Below are 20,179 nucleotides of genomic sequence, written 5' to 3'. Positions count from 1 at the left end.
ACAGGGTTATAGCTACAATACGTGCTTGGGAGTTTGCTCTCAGAGAATATTTCCTTCACACAGTGTTTTTGAAAACTACATTCTGTTTTCAAAGTAATACTTGTATTAGGAAATAAGCTGATAATATCACATTTTCTTCTAGAGAACTTTAGAAACTTTCTAGAAAATGTGAAAAATGTGCATATGGTTCTTGTCTCTAAATAATTTAACTTAATACTTAAAGTAAATTGTTGAATAAAACTTCAGATAATTGCATTAAAACAAGTAAAATTGCATAATACAAAATTCTTTACTAAGAACCATATCAGTTAATGAGTAGTGTTACAAAAGGTAAAAGAAAAAAAGAGAACATTTAATCAAGATGTAACATGGCTCTAAAGATCATTTAGTAAGCAGTTACTTCTGTTTCACTGAAAACCAGCAGGCTGTGCCTTCAGTCAATTTCCAAGTGAGGCAAAACAAATGCCATGATGTCTTGCTTTAAACATAGACAAAGTTAACCAATCAAAACCAACACAATTCATGACTATAAGATGCATGAATTTTTAAATTAATTAAATTGCTTTTAAATAAACTTGAGGAAAGACCTTGAAGTTATGCCCAGCAGTCAATTAATAAAGCTTAATTTAGTCCCATCTCTTTAAAAACAAAGGCTATGAGAATGTAAGTGTATTTTTTATAGAATGGTTAAGGTTTATCAGTTATTCAGCTGAGAACTTTGAATATATTCTCCATATAGAATATCATAATGCATTAAATTGTCCATGTGACAAAGCTCCATGTAAAGATGAATTAATGGACACCATTCTATTTCTGCTGACCTATTTTCTCTGATTTTACAAAACAATAATGAATGATTGAGAAAAATTGGTAGCTCAGAGATATTAACAGAGCCTATGTAACAGATGAAGGTAACATCTTTTGAGCAACAATTGAAAAAATTAACCCACAGCTCAATAGCTGAAACTATATTTATATTCTTTGACTTCTAATGACATCTAACTTTTATTCTTCAGTTGTTTCTTTTTTACATCTTTATTGGAGTATAATTACTTTACAATGTTGTGTTAGTTTCTGCTGTATAACAAAGTGATTCAGTTATAAGTACATATATCCCCATATCCCCTCCCTCTTGTGCCTCCCTCCCACCCTTCCTATCCTTCCTCTCTTCAGTTTTATTGGTTAATAAAGATTAGTCAGTATTCTCCCTGATTCAGCCTGTCGTTCTGCAACTATTACATATGGCTTTATGATGTTGAAGGTAAGAAGTTTAATGACATCAACAAAACCACAGAGTTAATAGCATCCAACTCTCCCTGAAAGAATCAGGAGGCTTTGTAAAGGAGGTGATAGATGAATTAGATCTTAAAAATATATATATGTATATATAAAATTATATATATATATATATATATATACTGGGTAAGAAACACTAAATCTGGTCATTCTAAGCTCTTAAATTCTATTAACTATTTCAGGAAAAATTAAAACTGTTTTTAATAAGCCTGTCATTAATTTTGCAGTTAAGCAAGTCAAATATGTAGTAATTAAACTTTTTAGAATGAACATTTTTGTGAGAGATGTTAATCGTATTATGAAATACTTTGTACTTTTAATTTTTATCCTTCTCTCTTTTGGAACTTAATCAACAGGCAGTTTTTGAACTTACCAGGTACACAGTACTTTAGAAAGCATTAGGACTAAAGCATGAATTTGATGTGTTGATTCCTTCCGCATTCATCCATTGAAAAAATATGATTTAAGTAACCCCTATTTTTCTGGAACTACGCTTGGAACTGGGGATTAAATGATGAGGAAAAAAATCAATCCAATAAATATACAAATGCAATTTAGACAAGTACTATAAAGGAGAGCTATATGGGGCAATGAGAGAATATACAAGAGGGGTCTGACCTCATCAAAGATGTCAGAAAGAGCTTTCCAGAGCATATGACACAAGAGCAAAAATACAAAGGATGCCTAGTAATTAACTAAGTGAATACAGGTGTGTAGGGAATGAGGCAGCACATTCCAGGTGGAGGGAAAATCACTTGCAAAGGTGAAGACTTATTAGAGGCAGTGCAAGTAAGATGAGAGAAAGAAGGCTATTGTGCCTAGAGAGGAATGATCTAGCCCCTTCTGAAATTTATAGGACAAATTACAGAGTTGTAATTTAATTTTAAGAAAAGAGTAAGCCATTGAAATGTTTTAAGCAAAGAGGTGAATTCATTAGATTTGTGCTTTGAAAAGATAATCCTGGCTATAGGGTAATTCTGGATAACTTATTAACAGGAGTCCAGACTGGAAGTGGGCACAAAAATTAGGAAAGAAGACCTAAGGAAATAGAATGGTTACTTATTTTAGGATACTGGTACAGCTGGAAGAGAGAAATGGATATACTTGAGATATGTTTAGGGAGTAAAATCATGAGAACTTGGTGATGGATGCATTTGGAAGTAAAGGATGACCCAAAGTGTCTGATATATTTAACTAGCAGAATTATATGCCATTAATTAAGATAGTAAACACTGGGAACATATCAAATATTGGAAAGTGTTTGGAGGCTGTTCATGAGTTCATTTTTGGAAAAATTAGGTTCAAAATATATCCCGGGGGGATATCACAAAATATCCTGGAAGAGAAGTCACCACTTCTTAGCTGGTCTAGAGTTCGTAAAGGAAGTCTAAATTGGAAATATAGATTTGCGGGTCATCTGTTGCTATGATCTGAATGTTTGTGTCTCCCCAAAATTTATATGTTGAAATCCTAACCTCCAAAGATGATGGTATTAGGACGTGGGTCCTTTGAAGGTGTGTAAGTCATAAGGGTGGAGCCCTCATGATTGGGATTAATGCCTTGTAAAAGATGATCCAGAGAGCTTCCCTAGCCCCTTCTACCATGTAAGGACACAGTGAGAAGGTGCCGGCTATGAACAAGGGAGAAAGGCTTCACCAGAGTTCAATCATGCTAGTGCCTTGATCCTGGACTTCCCAACTCCAGAACTATGAGAAATAGATTTCTGTTGTTTATAAGCTACCCTGTTTCTCGTGTTTTGTTATATCAGCCCAAATGCAGTAAGACATTTGCATACAGGAGGTAACTGAAACCAAAGACGTGATGATATTAACTCAGAAGAGAGAATAGAAGGAGCAGAAAAAGAACAGAATTTGAACTGAGTCTTTATTTACTCCAAATTTTAATGGTCTCAAAGAGCTTGCATTCTAGAAAGAAAGAAAGAAGAGATACACACACACACACACACACACACACACACACAAAACTATTAAAATACACGTTAGTGACCATAATAGTATAATTTCCTTCCATGAGGTCCAGGAAAAAGCACGTGACTGGTGTTGCCAAGGAGTTCTGGTCAGTGGAATGGAAGAAAACACACATATATTGAGAGCAATTCACACAAGAAAGAATGAGGTCATTTCTGTGAAAATACCATCTAATCTCAAATGAAAGGAAGTTTGAGGCTTTGTACACTGGGGATGGAGCACAATGCTGTGATAATTAGACACAAGGTAAAGGGGGAAGAGTGGAAGATATGAAATGCTTCAGGACAGTCTGTCAATAAAATGCTTGCATTTTGGGTGCATAAAGAAACCAGAGGATGATGAAAAGATGCACACAATACTTTGGGAGCACAGAGAACATAGTTTCTAACTCCCTCGAATGGAATCACAGAGTCTTCAAAGATTAGGTAGCACTTGTGAATTAGGAATTTTCAATGTGAACAAAGAGAGAACATTTTTTTTAATTATAAAATGTTTTTAATTTAAATTATTTTAGGAAATAGTTGCAAAAGTATTTGTCTCCCCACTAACCATGAGATGAAATATCTGAAGAAAGAGAGTAAATAGAACAAATTCCACTGAAAGGAAAAGTGATGGCAGAGGTGGGGGTAAGGTGGAAGATGAAGGGTAAGGAGAGAACTACTACAAAATAGAGGGTTGATTTGGGACAAAATTTGCCCCAAAACTTTCTAAGAGATCATAGGAAAGAAGGATGATTAGAAATTAACTTGTGAAGAATAGGACTGAAGGATATTCCTGTTTCATTGTGAAGAAGATGGTATTGTTGAGAGGGAACAGATGTGTGGGGTTGCTTAGGGAACCTGAGTAGAATAGTGATTTGTGTACCATGATGTTTCTAAACAGCAAAAGTGCCTATTTTCTTAAAATCTCTGTGTATGTGTGTGTGTGTGTGTGTGTGTGTGTGTGTGTGTGTGTAGCCTTTGACCTATATATGAATATAGTTTATAAAATATATTTTACTTATGGCTTTATAGCAGTATGCATAATATGTATTATATAATATATATGATATGTATATTATAACGTGAAGTATTTTGGGTCTTAAAAGGGTAGCTAGGCATTGGCTGATATCTATTTCTCTTAGCGTAAATACTTGAATGGGTATTCTACTATTTTAAACTATTATTTGTTTTTGAGAAAATTATATTACTTATAAAAGTCAAAGTCTTAAAGCAGCATATGCGTCACAAAAATGTCGATTCTCTTTTAGAAAGTTAATTAAAATAATATGAGCCACCATTTATTGAGCAAATACTATTTTCCAAATACTGTACTGAGGATTTCGTATGTGTTATCCACTTTAATCCTTACATACCTGGTTTTATCATTTTCTCACTCCCATTTTGTAGATGCCAAAACTGACTGGCTAAATCGTTTGAGCAAGACCTCTGCATCCTGAAAGGTAGAGCGAGGTTTTGAACTATTGGTGTATTGGAGTTCTAAGTCTTTGGCCCAGACCACTCCCTAGGTTTAACCTGGTAATGATTTATTTATATTTTGCAAACCAAATCTCAGGGATTGATTTTTGTTTTAAAAAACCTACCTTTGCTAATTTTCATGTTTCCTGAATTTAGCCCAAGAGCAACTGAGCCTCCCAGGGGTCAAGCTTAACAGACTTTACATAATACCCTGCCCCAAAACATACACTCAAAGGGAAACACATAAATACATACAAGAAAAGCATACACCTGACTCCTAAAACCTTAATGGATGATAGATATTTTTAATGAAGTTTTTATGTAGCAGTGGAGAAGAGAGGACATCATAAAAATCCTCTTTAAATGCCAGACTTCCACCACAGTTCCTTTCATACGGTAGCTCTTGTAGTCATTTTCCTACTTGCACTCTATCTTCCCCTTCTAAAACCTTTTTCTAGCCTCTCTCCCTCCTCCCCTTCCTAGGTATAACCATAACAGTTCATGCTTTCTCCTCCTGCAACTAGAGCTTTCTGGAAGATTCTATTCTTTTTTCCTATACTCTCATACTTTCAGTCTATCTACCAAAGGACCTAGCTAAAAAACCTCATTTTCCTTAAGATCTAATCTGCCGTGGGGTGAGGAAATAATCTAATATTTATTTTCTGTCATTAAAAATTTTAGACAATATATACATAAGGTAGTCATTAAACTTACTTTATGAACACTTTTGAATGCTTATAAATATTTGTTTTATTCTAGAAATAACTAGCAATATGGAATCATACCCTAAATTGTAATACTGAATTGTATATATGGATTAAGTGCTAAATCGTGAATTCCAAATTTGAAAAGAACACACACAATATATTTTTTACTTGTGATTTGGAAAAGCATGAGTTAATAATTTGTACTGCTTTTGTAAGAAAAATCCTGAACTTAAACTTGGCTTCCATTTCAGAAATTCATATCTGTTATTTCTTTAGACACAGAAATATATCTTGTGAATAACTTTGTAGCTCTATGTTCTTATTCACAATATCTTCACCACATTGTTTTCTTAGGAAACTACATTGAAGATTTGAGTCTACAATGATTCATTACAGAAATTCAGGTATTTATCGTAAGTAAATATGAAATATACCTGATTTGCTATATTTCATTCATATAGAAAGGGCCAGAATGAAACAGGGAAGGCCTAGCATAGAATCATTGATTTCATTATTAATATGGGAAACCTTAGAAGAAGTTGAAGTTTAAAAATTATATGCTCAACAGATATCAGTTGGTAATTAGCACCACCTATTTTGGAAATTATACTGATAAAAATAAAAGAGCAAAAATTAAAATTAACTCAGAGTAAACCATTTAAAGGAGCTCTCAAATTATTTTCCTCTGCTTGAAACTGAAATGAAATAATGAAACAGCATTTTGAGGCTTATTCTGAACAGATCCACAGAGCTAAATGTGCTAGAAAAAGCAGAGAATTTTTGCACAGATGGTCTGCCATGAAACTTGGCAAATTCACCCAACACACAGGAGCTCTGGGAAAGGCTTTTCTGCCAACAGGCACATATAGTGCCTTTCAAATTTGGTTGGCCAAAACCAAAGTCTGAGGGCGTCATATTGTGAAACTGCTTCTCTCTGATGAAGATCATAAATAACAAGAACATTATATTGTATAGTTATGATAAAAAAAAACTGTTTGTGATCCAAATCGCTGGACTGAAAACGTAGCCTTAATGGTATTCTTCACGCAGCCTCTCTTGCCTGCGCCTCCAATCTCTTTTCAGCAGCAGAGCCAGAGTGATCTATTTAAAATGCAAATCTCATTCTGTCTCTGCCCTGCAAAAAACTGTTCAGTGACTTCCCTTTGTTCTTGAGAGAAAACCCCAAATACTTGACACGTCGCAGTCCTGCATGGTATGACTGCCTCGTTCATTCTGATCGCAGACCTCACTGGTCTGTACCTCTTCTTGACCCAGACCTGTCAACCTCATTCTGGCCCATGGGCATTTGCTGTTTTCTATTCATGGAACTTCTTTCCAGATCTCTCACCAACTGACTTCTGACCCCTTTCCAAGTTAACTAGAGGTCATACCAAATGGTTTTGTTTTGTTTTGTTTTTCAGGAAAGCCTTCTCTGATCAATCCCCACCTCCCCCTACTAGATCAGGTTGCCCTGTTTATGGAATCTCATAGTACCTTGTATTTTTCCTTTAAATAAATTAGTGAGGTTTAGCAAAGTGCCTGAAATATAATAATATATGTTAATATTTGTAGAATGGTGCATGAATGGAACTAAAATATTTTAAATACAAGTTGGAAAATAACAATAAAAAAGAGGCAATGACATTATATTCATAAATATGTTTGCGGTAAAAATTTCAACCTCAAGAAAAGTGGTAATGAGTATAGAAATTATGTTTGCATAAAATTTTTTATGTATTATTTTTAAAGACAAATGAAACACTAGCTTATTACTTTACTGACATAGTTCAAAATGCAATATCCTAGTGGTAATAGTGGTACAATTCTCAGAATATTCTAAAAACCTCTGAATTATACACTTTAAAAGGGTAAATTTTATGGTATATGCAGTGTATCTCAATAAAGCTGTTACAAAAAAAAGCAATGTTCTAATATAGCAATTAGAGATTAAACAAAAAAATTTTCAGCTTTCAGTAACAATAGTTTATTTTCTATACTTTTGATGCTGTCAAATAAAAAAACAAATCCTGACTTTGGTAAGGAGAAACTTTATTCTAAAAGACTATCGCAATAGGGGAAGGAGAACTATTGCAATAGGGAGGACACGCCCACTCAGGAGAGCTGTAAGGGTCTCAAAGGTCAGGCAGAAAATGCTTTTTTTTTTTTTTTTTGTGGTACGCTGGTCTCTCACTGTTGTGGCCTCTCCCGTTGCGGAGCACAGGCTCCGGACACGCAGGCTCAGCGGCCATGGCTCGGCAGGCGGACTCTCAACCACTGCGCCACCAGGCAAGCCCAATGCTTTTCTTTTATAGGGAGGAACAAACTTGAGGATGAGTAGGTGGCATGGTGGGACAGTCTTTCCCAGGAGGAGCAGTTAAGGAGAGGTTGTTCAGTATTCTAATGCTTTCTTAACGCTCAAGGATGGGCCAGAGTTTAGGGACCTGGGGGAAGTGCTGAAGCCTGACTAAAGGTTGATCAATTTAAATTAGGAAGCATTTAGTCCAGATTGGTCAATGGGGATCCACAGTTCAGCTAATCATTTATGAGACAAAGACTGGGATTTGGAGAGTCTGTCTTTGGCCTTGCCATGGGTAAACCAGAGAAACAATCTTATCTGTGACATGGGGAAGAGTGAGTCTTTGCAGTAATTGTTTCCTGAGACACAAAAGGGTGGGGGATTTCTTCACCATCACTTTTTTCCAGAAGTATGGGGCTCAGGTGAGCTTCAACATTGTCAATACTTGCTAATAAGAATTCTCCGAAAAGGTATTTTTGGTTACATTCATGAATACTGAGGTCAGTGCAGAATGTGGAATGGAATAGATCCAAGATCAAACCAGTAAATTCTCCGCACTCCATGCATTATTAGTGTGGGTATCTACAGCAGATGGGTAGGCCGAGGATGAGGTTCAGGTTTGTAGCACAAGATTTTTCTGTGTTTGAAATATTGTCACTTTATTATAAAATATCAAAGTTCACAAATTTATTATTGCTTTGGGAGCATTTCTATAGATATCTTGATAGAGAGGGTTAGAACATAGTTTTGGCAATAATTGTAGGCAGTATTAAATATTTTATGAGAAATACATTAGTGTAAGTCACCATTTTTTAAAAGTGAAACATGAATCACTACCCAAAGAATTGGACTTCAGCGCAAGAGATCCTGATTTATCTGCACTGTTGATACTGTATATGTAAATGCCATTTCTCAGAAGCATAAAACTCTGAGTATAATATATTGGTTAGTGTAAGCAGTATAATATGTATTTTTCAGGCTGTGCTAGTTTCATTAATCATATATTTTAAGAAGTTTAAGCTTTCTTTAATGAGGCATTGCATTACATGTGGCATTGATATGCATGTGTAATTTATTACTTGGCAAGTGAATTATATCCTACATTATTTTATGTGCTTGATATATTGATTTTCAGTTGTGATAGATCATTTTAAGATTGCATGGCTTTACTCATGGTGATTTATCCACAGAATCACATAGACTGTGGGGCAAGCTGATGCAGCCCTTTGAACATTTTCTATTAGCTATAAATAGAGTTGTTAACTGGAATTCTTAACCCCAGTAGGGAAACATATTTAGCAAGCTGAAAAAACTAACTTTCATCCAAGATCTAATTAGTTGTTGAATAAGTGTCTGTACAAAGTAGTTTCAATATGTCTTTTTCTTCCATATGCTAATCTTGTAACCCATTTTTTTATCAATAAGCAGGAAACTATACAGTCAAAGAAAGAGAATGATGTCATCAGTTTGCTTAAAAGGTCTGTCTTCTGTGACTGCTGATTGTCTTTTAATCCTCATCAGCTCAAATACACACATTTGCATCTGCTAGAATTATTATCACTCTCTTCCTTTTAGAAAACTTGCTTTGAACAGAGTTCCAAGGAGCAAAAAACATGCAGTGCCCAAACATCAAATATGTGATGGCCACTGGGAAAGATATTGCATAGAGGAACCAGATAAAGTAAAGGGAGTATTTTTAGAACCGAGAAAGTATTTTTGGAATACTTCCTAGAATTTGTAATAAACAATACTAAGGCCACCCTGCAAAAATATGCCATCTTGTCACTGGTCCCAAAGCACTTAAATCACAGGAGATTTTGAAGTAATATATGCCGAGAGTTTTCCTCTTTGCTCTCCTATCTTATACCCCACTTAAATTATTTTCTCTTTCTTCTCTTCCTACTCTTTGTTGCCATTGTTACTGTTTATAAATATTCCTCCTCACTTTGGTTTCCTAGGGACTAGGAAGGCTTGTTCTTAACTTCCATAAAGTCTCTGCTTAAATATCATTTTACTAATGTGTTCCCTGCATATAGACGTTTTCTTGGCACATACTAAGCGCTTGATAAATATTGCTGAATAAATTAAAGAAAGAATGAATGAGTGAGTGAAATCGGATTCGAAACTACGTGTTCACTGCAACATAGCAGTCAAAAATTGGGCCCTAGAGTCAGACAATCCTTAGCCCTTCCTAGCTCTTTGACCTTAGACAAGTTGCCAAACCTTTTAAACCTCAGTGTTCTCATCTAAAAATGCAGATAAAGACAGTACCTTATCTCAAAGAGTTTTTGTGAGGATTAAATGAAACAATATAGGTAAATCACTTATGTCACACTTACATGGCAGATGGTATGCTCACAATAAATATTAGCTGTTATTATTATTATTTTCATCACTTAATGCTCTTCCCCTAAGTCTCTTCGTGCATTTGCGTTTTTCACAAATGTATTGATTGGCTGGAAAATAAGAGCTATAAATAATAAGGGTGTGGCTCTTTTCTATTTGTTTAACTAGAATAGCTTGCACCTAAAATGAAATATAAGATTTCAGTTTGAACTTGTTACCTTTGAAATAGTTTTCAACACATTAAAATGTGGAAAATAATTGATTTTATGAGATGAGAAATATGGTGATTCTATGTTGTGTATTTAGAAGGAACGTACTTAAAGGAAACAAAGGGAAAAGTGTGTTTGGGAAACAACATGCTATGCATTCTTTCGTGGTATGGGCCTGAACTACCGTATGACCAAAGTTGTATGAAAAGACCCTATGGCTTTCATATGTCATGAATCTATAATGGCAGTAATGAGAAAAAAAAGAAATTGTAAATAAGTAGCTCAAACCTACTGTACAGAACTGTGTATTACAGGTGGACCTCATTTTATTGAACTTTGCTTTATTGCACTTCACAGATATTGAAAATTTTATAAAAGAAGTTTTGTGGCAACCCTGCATAGAGCAAGTCTATCAGTGCCATTTTTCCGACAGCATTTGCTCACTTCATGTCTGTGTCACATTTTGGTAATTCTCGAAATATTCACTTTTTCATTATTATTTTATTTGTTATAGTGATCTGTGATCAGTGGTCTTTGATGTTACTACTGCAAAAAGATTATGACTTGCTGAAAGCTCAGATGATGGTTATTATTTTTAAATTAAGGTATGTACATTTTTTAAGGCATAATGCTATTGCAAACTTAATAAACTACAGTATAGTAAAACATGACTTTTATATGCAATGGGAAACAGAAAAAATTCTGCGACTCTCTTTATATTTGCTTTATTGCGGTGGCCTGGAACTGAACCCACAATATCTCCAAGGTATGCCTTTTAAAACAAAGCAAATTTCCAAATAACAACTGTTACTGCAGCAACTACCACTAGATGTCATGCACTTCTTATTCTGTCTTCTCACAGAAGGTCTGTAGGTTCTGTTAAAGAATATTATGCCCCTCAGAATTTAAATCCCAGGCCTTTGATGGACATAGGTTATAAGGTATTTAGGCATACATCAGGATTTGATAAAAATTAACTATCATTAAGATTTTATCTATCTGTAGAACTAAGATCTATTTTGATCAAACTGACCTGTTACTTTAGTCAAATTTAGATTTAATTAATTTGATAAGTCTGTTTTATGAATTTGGCAAATACTCGCCAGGGTTTTATCAAATTTTACCTATAAATATAGATTTAAAACATGGATATTGTCCCTGTTGTATTATGTGTTTACTCAATTTTAGCCTCTGAGGAGTATTTTTATATTCATGCCATGCAAAGTTAATGCATATTGGGTCTGTGCTGTGACTAGCAGAGCCATTTGTTGAAGCAGAACCATCTTAGACTCTATTTACGGCATTCTGTTACTGGAATAATAGGGAAAAAAACAACCTCTAAAATATGTTCACAGATCAGGAAGAGAATGCTATCTTGCTTTTAAAATAAAATTTTAAGGAGCTTGTTTACACACTGATTCAAAAAAATAGAACATCTAAACTTTTATTTTGAAACTGGTGAATATTTCTTCCCTAGTAATTTTTGGAGGTAGTGTAGCTAAGAGAATATGGGGCTGTAAGTTAGAAGATTTGTGTTAAATTGTTTAGTTTTTATTTATACCTTCCTAAATGTGTCACATGTTCCATAACCATTTCTCCTATCTGAATTATAATATTCTAATCTTTAATTTGTCTATGTGAGAATCACATGAGATAATATGTGAAAAATTATTATGGAATTAAAATGTCCTGGTCATTCTTGTAATTCACATGTGAACTAGTAGGGGGAGGTCCTGGAATCTGTCTTAATCTCTCCCAGAATAACTGTGGGTGGGGGAGTAGGGGTGTGTTTGAGGATCAAGGACAGGGGACAGACATATTTCTCCTGCCTTCTTTTCTAGCCCTACTCGTTTAGAATTAGTTCCATTTGTGGAATTTCTTTGCTCTGTGCAGGCTTCTCTAAGCTTTGAAAATTAGCCTAACTTCTTTATCTTTCAAATATCACCAACATTAGGCTGAATTTGCCTACGAGTTTTCAGAGCGAGGTAGGTGTTTATGTTGAAACACCACAAAACTAAATTGAATATTGAACTTTTTTGTTGTTTAAAAAAAAAGTCTGTTGGGTATCTCACCACTGGCATTTTCTCGCTGGCCACCTTTATCTTCGGGCTCCAGTTTGGGGCCATGCTCTGTTCTCCCTCCCCCCCTTGATTCCCTGCTTCCATCTTAGACCTCCAACCTCCTTTCCTCTTCTTTTACAAGAGCTATACGTTTCTTGCTAACTTTTATGTAGACTCAATTACCTATCTTTAGATTTACTGTCTCATTTCCTATCAATCAGGTTCTTGAGACAGACAGCCCTCATTTAATGTGGCCTATCAAGATATTTCCTAAATAAAGATGATTCTTACCCTGAGTGGAGCTCTTGATGCCAGTTGTAAAATTAAAATCCTTTTAAAGTTCACATGGTACATATGTCACTAAATCAATAAGACCTGTAGACCTAGCAAACTTGAGTTTGCTCACCCTTGCACAGTAGAGCCAATCTATTGACACCAGGTTGTGGTGAAGGAAAGTGCAGCATTTACTGCAAGGGGCCAGACAAGGAATCCAGGGCAGCTAATGCTCAAAAAACCCAAACTCCCTGATGGGTTTCAGGGAGGCATTTTTAAAGGCAAGGTGAGGGAGGGGGTTGCGGGGTAAGTGATCAGCTCATGCACAATTCTCTGATTGGTTGATGGTGAGGAAACAGGGAAGTGTCACAGGGGTTAACATTATCAATCCTTCCGCTCCAGTAGGTCTGGGGGCTATGTGCTCATGGTCATCAAGTTGTTAACTTCTTCTATTTGGTTGGGGGTTTAGCATCTGTAAAAGAACTCAGGAATGTGCATCAGATACTATGTCTAGGTACTTCAGGGAAGAACCAAAGACTCTGTGACTGCCATATGGCTGATTTACTGCTTAAATTCTTACCAATTCTCCTGGCCCAACTGCTATTTTTGTTGCTACATGTTCACAACCTTTTGATGCTGAAAACTCAGCCTCTCTGCACTAGTGCTAAGTGGAAGCTTGGAACCAGAGTTTTGGGTGAAGTAGAAAAGAATAGCTTTATTGCTTTGCCAGGCAAAGGGGGACACAGCAGGCTTATGCCTCAAAAACTGTGTCCCAACCCAGGGGAATTTGGTGAGTAGTTTCATAACAATGGTTCAAGGGTGGGGTTGCTGATAGGGATCAGGGTGGGTGCAGGACCTGTACTCCCTTAATCTGACCTCAGGTAGTCTGCTGATGAGCTTCTCTGTTTCCTTTAATCTGACCTCAGATGGTGTTCTCCCTTGTCTCTGCATCCCCTCCCTTCCCTGATTAGCAACTGTCCTGAATCTGCCCTTTGGAACACAGGGAAGGTCATGGAGGCTGAAGTCTATTCCCTACAAACAAGAAATGGGGGACACAGAAAGGCTTCTGTGCCCAGGAGCCCGACAGGGTCCTGCTCGGTTTCACGTTCAGCCATTAATTCTTGAGCCAGGTTTTTGTGACTCAGGGGAGGCCTGGGAAACTACAACTTTTCTACAAATGAGAGGCAGGCAGAGGACATGGGGGGAGTGGTCTGTCCCAGGAAGGCCCCATAGGGTCCTGCTGAGTTACACTACTGTCAACAGGTACTGTGGTATAGGAAATAAAGCCCTTCTGTTTTCATATTATGGATATTGTTTTCTAATATTTTAAACTCAGATTCACAGAATTAAGTTGATTCTACTCTATTTCATGATATGCTATTATGTTGGTCACAAAGTCCCTTTATTTGTTCTCTTTTTATTATTATTTTCACTATGTTTCTTATCCTCAGTCCATATTTTTCTTACTCTTGTGAATTTAACGTATATCTATCAAACTTTCCTTTTATATATTTATATATTTACATGTAAGTATAGAACTGAAAAAAATACACCATTCTTTATGTGTGTTTAAAAGAAGTAAAAGTGGGGCTTCCCTAGTGGCGCAGTGGTTGGCAGTCCACCTGCTGATGCAGGGGACACGGGTTCGTGCCCCGGTCCGGGAGGATCCCGCGTGCCGTGGAGCGGCTGGGCCCGTGAGCCATGGCCACTGGGCCTGTGCATCCCGTCCGGAGCCTGTGCTCTGCAACGGGAGAGGCCACGGCAGTGAGAGGCCCACGTACCGCAAAAAAAAAACAAAAAAAATAAAATAAAAGAAGTAAAAGTGGCTTTATCCTAAATCTTATTCTCTTCCCAACTGTTCTCAAATATCTATTTATTTTGAAGGGTATTCTGACTGCTCTATGTAGATCTAGCACCAAGTGGTATATCATTTTGTAGCATCTTTTCTTTTCTATCTCAGTGAGAAATTATAGTAAAACTGGGTTCATGCCTTGGTGCCAAAGACACAACCAAGCCAAAGATCTGGAGAGGGAAGAATTTATTACTTGCAGTAAGTAAGGAGAACACTGGGAATCTTTCCCAAACAGTGTCTCTCTAAACAGCAAAATTGGGGAAGTTTTAAACTAAGGGTACATGCATATTCATGGAGGGACTGGGGCAGAGGAGAATTTAGCATAGAATTGGGTCCAAGGTCGACATAGTACAAGCTTTAGTTGACTGAAGTCACGGGGGTCAACATCATGGAGACCTTAGTTCCTGCAGGACTCAAAGACCTGTATCAGATTGGTATGTATATCTCTTACGGAGAAACTAGGACTCAGTTTTATCACTGAACTATCGTTTCTTGACTGCTTTTCCTTTGTTCCTGCATTCCCTTACTTTCCTTAAGATTATTAATTACTGAGACCTATTCAAGGGCAAGCATTTGGCTAGGCTTAGATAACGAAATGGCTTAGGCCAAAAATGGTTTCTCTTATGTCGAGAAAGCCATGCTTGGTGGTCTGTCTCTGGGGATCCCCTACCCTATCTGCTTACAAAATGGGGCATATTTCTTAACTATATCATAAGAATAATTGCACTTAAATCATACATAGTGTTTACATGAAAAGTGCTTATTCAAGAATAAGTCTTCCCCAAATTTGCCACTTTCCCATGAGGATTACTTCAAACTAAAGGCAATCAAGACTGAGCTGACTCAGGAAAAGCCCTTCTTCCCCCTGACTACCTAAAAGAAATATAAATTTCCCCATTTGTGGGGAAAATCTGCAGTACTAAAAGAATTTACATTGGAAAGGGGCCTATACTGGGAGGAGAGCTACTACCAAAAATAACTTTTTACCTAAGAAACTTATTTGCATACCAGGGCAAACTTTGTTTACCAAACACTTCTTCCTCTCACCTTCCTGTGACTTGTCTTCCCCTTCTTTGTATCCCAGACCTCTACCCCTTTCCTTAGCCCAAGAAGTTTTATATCTCAATTGCCTGGCTGCCTTTTGAATCTCTTATCTTTATGGGGCTCCCCTATATACATAGTTAAATTCATTTTTCTCTTGTTAATCTTTCATATGTCATTTTAATTGTTAGATCAGCCACAGGATCTAGAAGAATAGAAGGATAATTTTTCCTCCCAACAATAAGAATTAATTATATGAGACTAATCTGAACACAGCAAACACACCTAGACTTTGTACCTAACATCTGTGATTATATATCTAACTACCATGTCTTCTGTTTCTTACTTGTGGAACCAAAATGGTACATTCTACATTGAGTACTACAATTAAGGAGACAGAAAATTTCCTGAGAAATGCCACGTACTCTAATTCACAGGTTTCCAGATTTGGCTGTACATCAGAGATACTTGGGGATCTTATAAAAAATTATAGATTCCTCAGCCTCCCTAGCTCTAGTGAATCAGAATTATTGAGAGTTGTGGCCATTCCTCTAATTTACAAGTCAACTTGGTAGGAGAAGCTAATGTAATCTCTCCTAATCTTTCCAGGGATAATTGCAGTGAGGAAAGTAGAGGTGTGTGAGGAGTCTGGAGTCTGTCTGTCTATCTGTTTACCTATCGGTCATCATGTAACTATAGATATCTAGAGTGAGAGATAGAATGATCTAGATGATATATAGAAACAGCTTCTATATAACTTCATCTAGATGGATCGATCTCTTTCTTTAGAGAGAGAGAGATCTCAAGAGAGATCTAGATCTTATATATATCTAGAACTGATACATATCTTCATCTATATCTCCATCTATATCTATCACTATCATCTATATTTTTTCCATATTCTCAGGCAATTGTGATATAGCCAGTTCTGAGTAGCGCTGCTTAGTACACATAGCATTTCTGAGATTTATCAGAGATGAATAGCCAGATCTGCCATTCCTGTTCTATCACAGAAAGGATTAAATTTAATGGTATTGATGTTGGCATAGATTGTTTAGAGACTGAAAAATGCTATTTGTTGGTTAAGCATTTAAAATAATGAAAAAAACAATAGTGATAGTAGTTATTGCAGAAAAGCCTCAGATTAATGATTCTCATTGTTAATATTAGCTATAGTTTGAAAATTTTAACATCTTGAATTTCTTCTTGGTCTAATAATTCCTAGGTCTGGGTGTTTTGGTTTTCTTCTGCATCTAGTATTGATGAATAAAAGCATTTTCAATATTATTTTGGATCAGTTAACTTAGTGGTGGGTCATTTCAGATCACTAACATTTATATGTGAAATATCTAATTCCTTAGCTACTTAATTTAAAATCTTATTTGTGTATATGGGAATATCTATTAGTAAAAATAGAAGCTATAAGTGTGTGAATAAAGCTGTCCAAATCAGACTTTAATTGCTAGTCTGAAGATCGTATAAATGTTCAAAATTCATCTCAGCACTTGTTCACTCATAGTTTGAGTGCTTGGTCAACACAGATAAATCCAAAACAAACTCCTGAGTGGACGTGTACTTATTGCTTTTAGGGGAGAAAATGGCTGACAGGTTTGCAAATCACTTGTGGCTAAATATGCTGGCCTCAGCCACTGAGAAGGAATAATTACTAGACATTTTTGTTGCCACTCAGAATTATACCACAGTCACTTTTAGAGCCAATTTTGATAATGCCCTATGAATATATGAACTCTGATCGGTCAGAAATTATTTTTATGGATCCATGCCAGACTTTTTTTTTTTTTAATCAATAGCTGAATGATTTCTAAAAATAGGAGCTAAAAAATATTTTCTAAACACAAGTTGTTCAGATGACATATGCTTATTTTTTCACTGAGGAAAAACTATAGACACTAATTAACAAATAGTACCTTAACATTCTTTGAGGATAAGAGATTTGACTTATAAAATGTTGACAGAAGTGATTATGAAGGTATTACACTCAGGTTGTATTCCCTGAAGATGTGGCGGTAGCTTTTTTCCCCTCCTAGTAATCTATTGGCAGCCCAAGGCTCTTTAAACCCTGAAGGTTTGATAAGAGCAATTGAAAAACTATGAACAAAGGTTTAAAACTACGTTACAGCAAGCAGGGGTTAATTAAACTCAATGAGTAATCTTCAACTACTGTACTGTGTCAAGATTTCAGTGGTTTAGGGCTGCTACAGGAGGAAAAGAATGTGACAGGAAAAATGCACCATGTTTTTCTTCAAATGGAAGGGAGTGGAAATAGAAGATGAGAAAACAAAAGATGATCACATATGGTCTACAACTGGTTAACAAGGTAGTCCAGGCAGTCAGAGGACTGAGTGCACTAAAATACTGCTTACTTATTGTGTCTGGGACAGTTTGTTTATTTCTTGGTTAAAAAGATCTTATTTTCCTACTTAGGAAATTCTCATTTAGCCTTAGCTGAGAAATTCCCTCCCTCTCTTTTTTTTTTTTTTTTTTTTTTTGCTGTACGTGGGCCTCTCACTGTTGTGGCCTCTCCCGTTGCAGAGCACAGGCTCTGGACGCGCAGGCTCAGCAGCCATGGCTCACGGGCCCAGCCGCTTCGCGGCTTGTGGGATCTTCCCGAACGGGGGCACGAACCCGTGTCCCCTGCATCGGCAGGCGGACTCCCAACCACTGCGCCACCAGGGAAGCCCCCTCCCTCTCTTTTTAATGTTCTAAGGACTGCCACTCATCTCAGAATGGCTCCAAGGTTGGATAGGTAGAGGAAACAAACAAACAAACAAAAACATAGAAGTCTTTACTACCTGTAAAGAAATATCAGGTTTTGGCCAAGCATGACTCAGTTAAATATCGGAAATGACGAAGAGAATCTGTGGAATCACAATAATGGAAGAAGGTTTTATGCATTAACATTTAAGTGAAATTCTGAATGCACCAATTTTAAACAAGTCCCATTAATAGATTTTTAGTCATAACAATTTTTCTTAAATCAGAGATTTACATCAAAAACATAATCCAAGTATGTAGTTTTCTATATAGAACCTTATCTTGAAGATGTGCCATTTGTATGTACCTGTAGCTTTCTAGTAATTCATTCATTGCGCTGAAGATCCGTGGTGCACTGTGTGCTGGCATTTTGCAATGTAATTTCCTCAGGAAAGACAAACATGTTACTAACAATAAATAATAATAAAAATAATGGCAGCACCAAGAAAGGTGACATTTAAAAAAGCATTTTACATTTAATTTTTTTACTAGAAAAGGAAATTTATACAGAGATAATTATAGAAAACACAAACATCCTAACTTTGTTAGTCTGAAACCAGAATAATTGTATGATCATAATGTGTAGATATGTATAGTCATATCTATGGATTAAATTTTAGCATAAATTTGATGTTATCTATATAAGGGGAAAAAGATACAATACGTAGGATTGGGTAAGAAGTCTCACAATACCAGTAAAAAATACCAGGAAATATCTTTTATTTGTATTATGTAAATTATTTATTTACATAGATTAAATTTTCTTTTTATTCACTAGAAAATGAACTGGATTTCCTACTCTTGCATGCTGATTCGTTTTATGCATTTCACCCCTATTTAAATATTTTTACTGCTACCATGCAATAATATCTGATGAGAACTTCTCAAACATTTTCATGGGAAGACAGTATTGAAGGAATTTTCTTTTAGCAGGTATAATTTTCCAGTAATAAAGGCTCATTAATGTTTTTCTTAAACAAAATGTATTTTCTAATTAGGCACATTATTATTTTTTTCTTCACCAACTGCCCTAAATTAAATTATTTCATTCAAAAGATGTAGTTTCTCAACGAATATATTCAACAGCAACTTAGACTCAAAAATGTTACCAAACCAGGTCCCTTTGTCCAACGGACAGCAACCCGAACTCTGAGTTGCTAAGGTTTATAGCCGACAAACAGCTGATTCGCAAGGAGACCGGAGAACAAGTCTCAGAACTGCCTCCCAAAAGGCGAGGATGTTGGGATATTTATGGGATAAGCAGGGAGGTCTTAGTAGTGCAGAAAGGTAATGGGAGGCAGGGAAGGTGAGGCAATCCGTGTTCTGAGCAGGTGCATCTCCTTGGGAGCTTCTGCATATTCAAAATAGAGGCGCTGAGCGTGATTGGAGGGTGGAGTTTTCCGGCCTCTGACGTCACCAGGACCGTTTTAAGCGCAGTGGTTGCAACCAGCCCTAGCTGGTTCTCACGGATAAGCTGACTCCAAGTTCCTGTAAAACAGCGGGGCTGCCAGAAGCTGGAAAGGTATGCAATTAAAGAGAAGACGGGAGGGCTTCCCTGGTGGCGCAGTGGTTGAGAGGCCGTCTGTCAATGCAGGGGACACGGGTTTGTGCCCCCGTTCGGGAAGATGCCACATGCCGCGGAGCTGCTAGGCCTGGGAGCCATGGCCGTTGGGCCTGCGCGCCATGGCCGTTGGGCCTGCGCATGCGGAGCCTGTGCTCCACAACGGGAGAGGCCACAACAGTGAGAGGCCCGCGTACCGCAAAAAAAAAAAAGAGAGGGAGGAAGAAAAGGAAAGAAAAAATGAAAGCGAACTTAATCAATGAAGGCAGTTTCTAAGCAAAGGGGTTTTAACAAGCTGTTCCCTTACCTGTTGTTTTG

The sequence above is a fragment of the Pseudorca crassidens genome, chromosome 1, assembly GCF_039906515.1.
Source record: "Pseudorca crassidens isolate mPseCra1 chromosome 1, mPseCra1.hap1, whole genome shotgun sequence".
In the NCBI taxonomy this organism is placed as follows: domain Eukaryota; kingdom Metazoa; phylum Chordata; class Mammalia; order Artiodactyla; family Delphinidae; genus Pseudorca; species Pseudorca crassidens.
Note: the sequence above shows the minus strand (reverse complement) of the source record.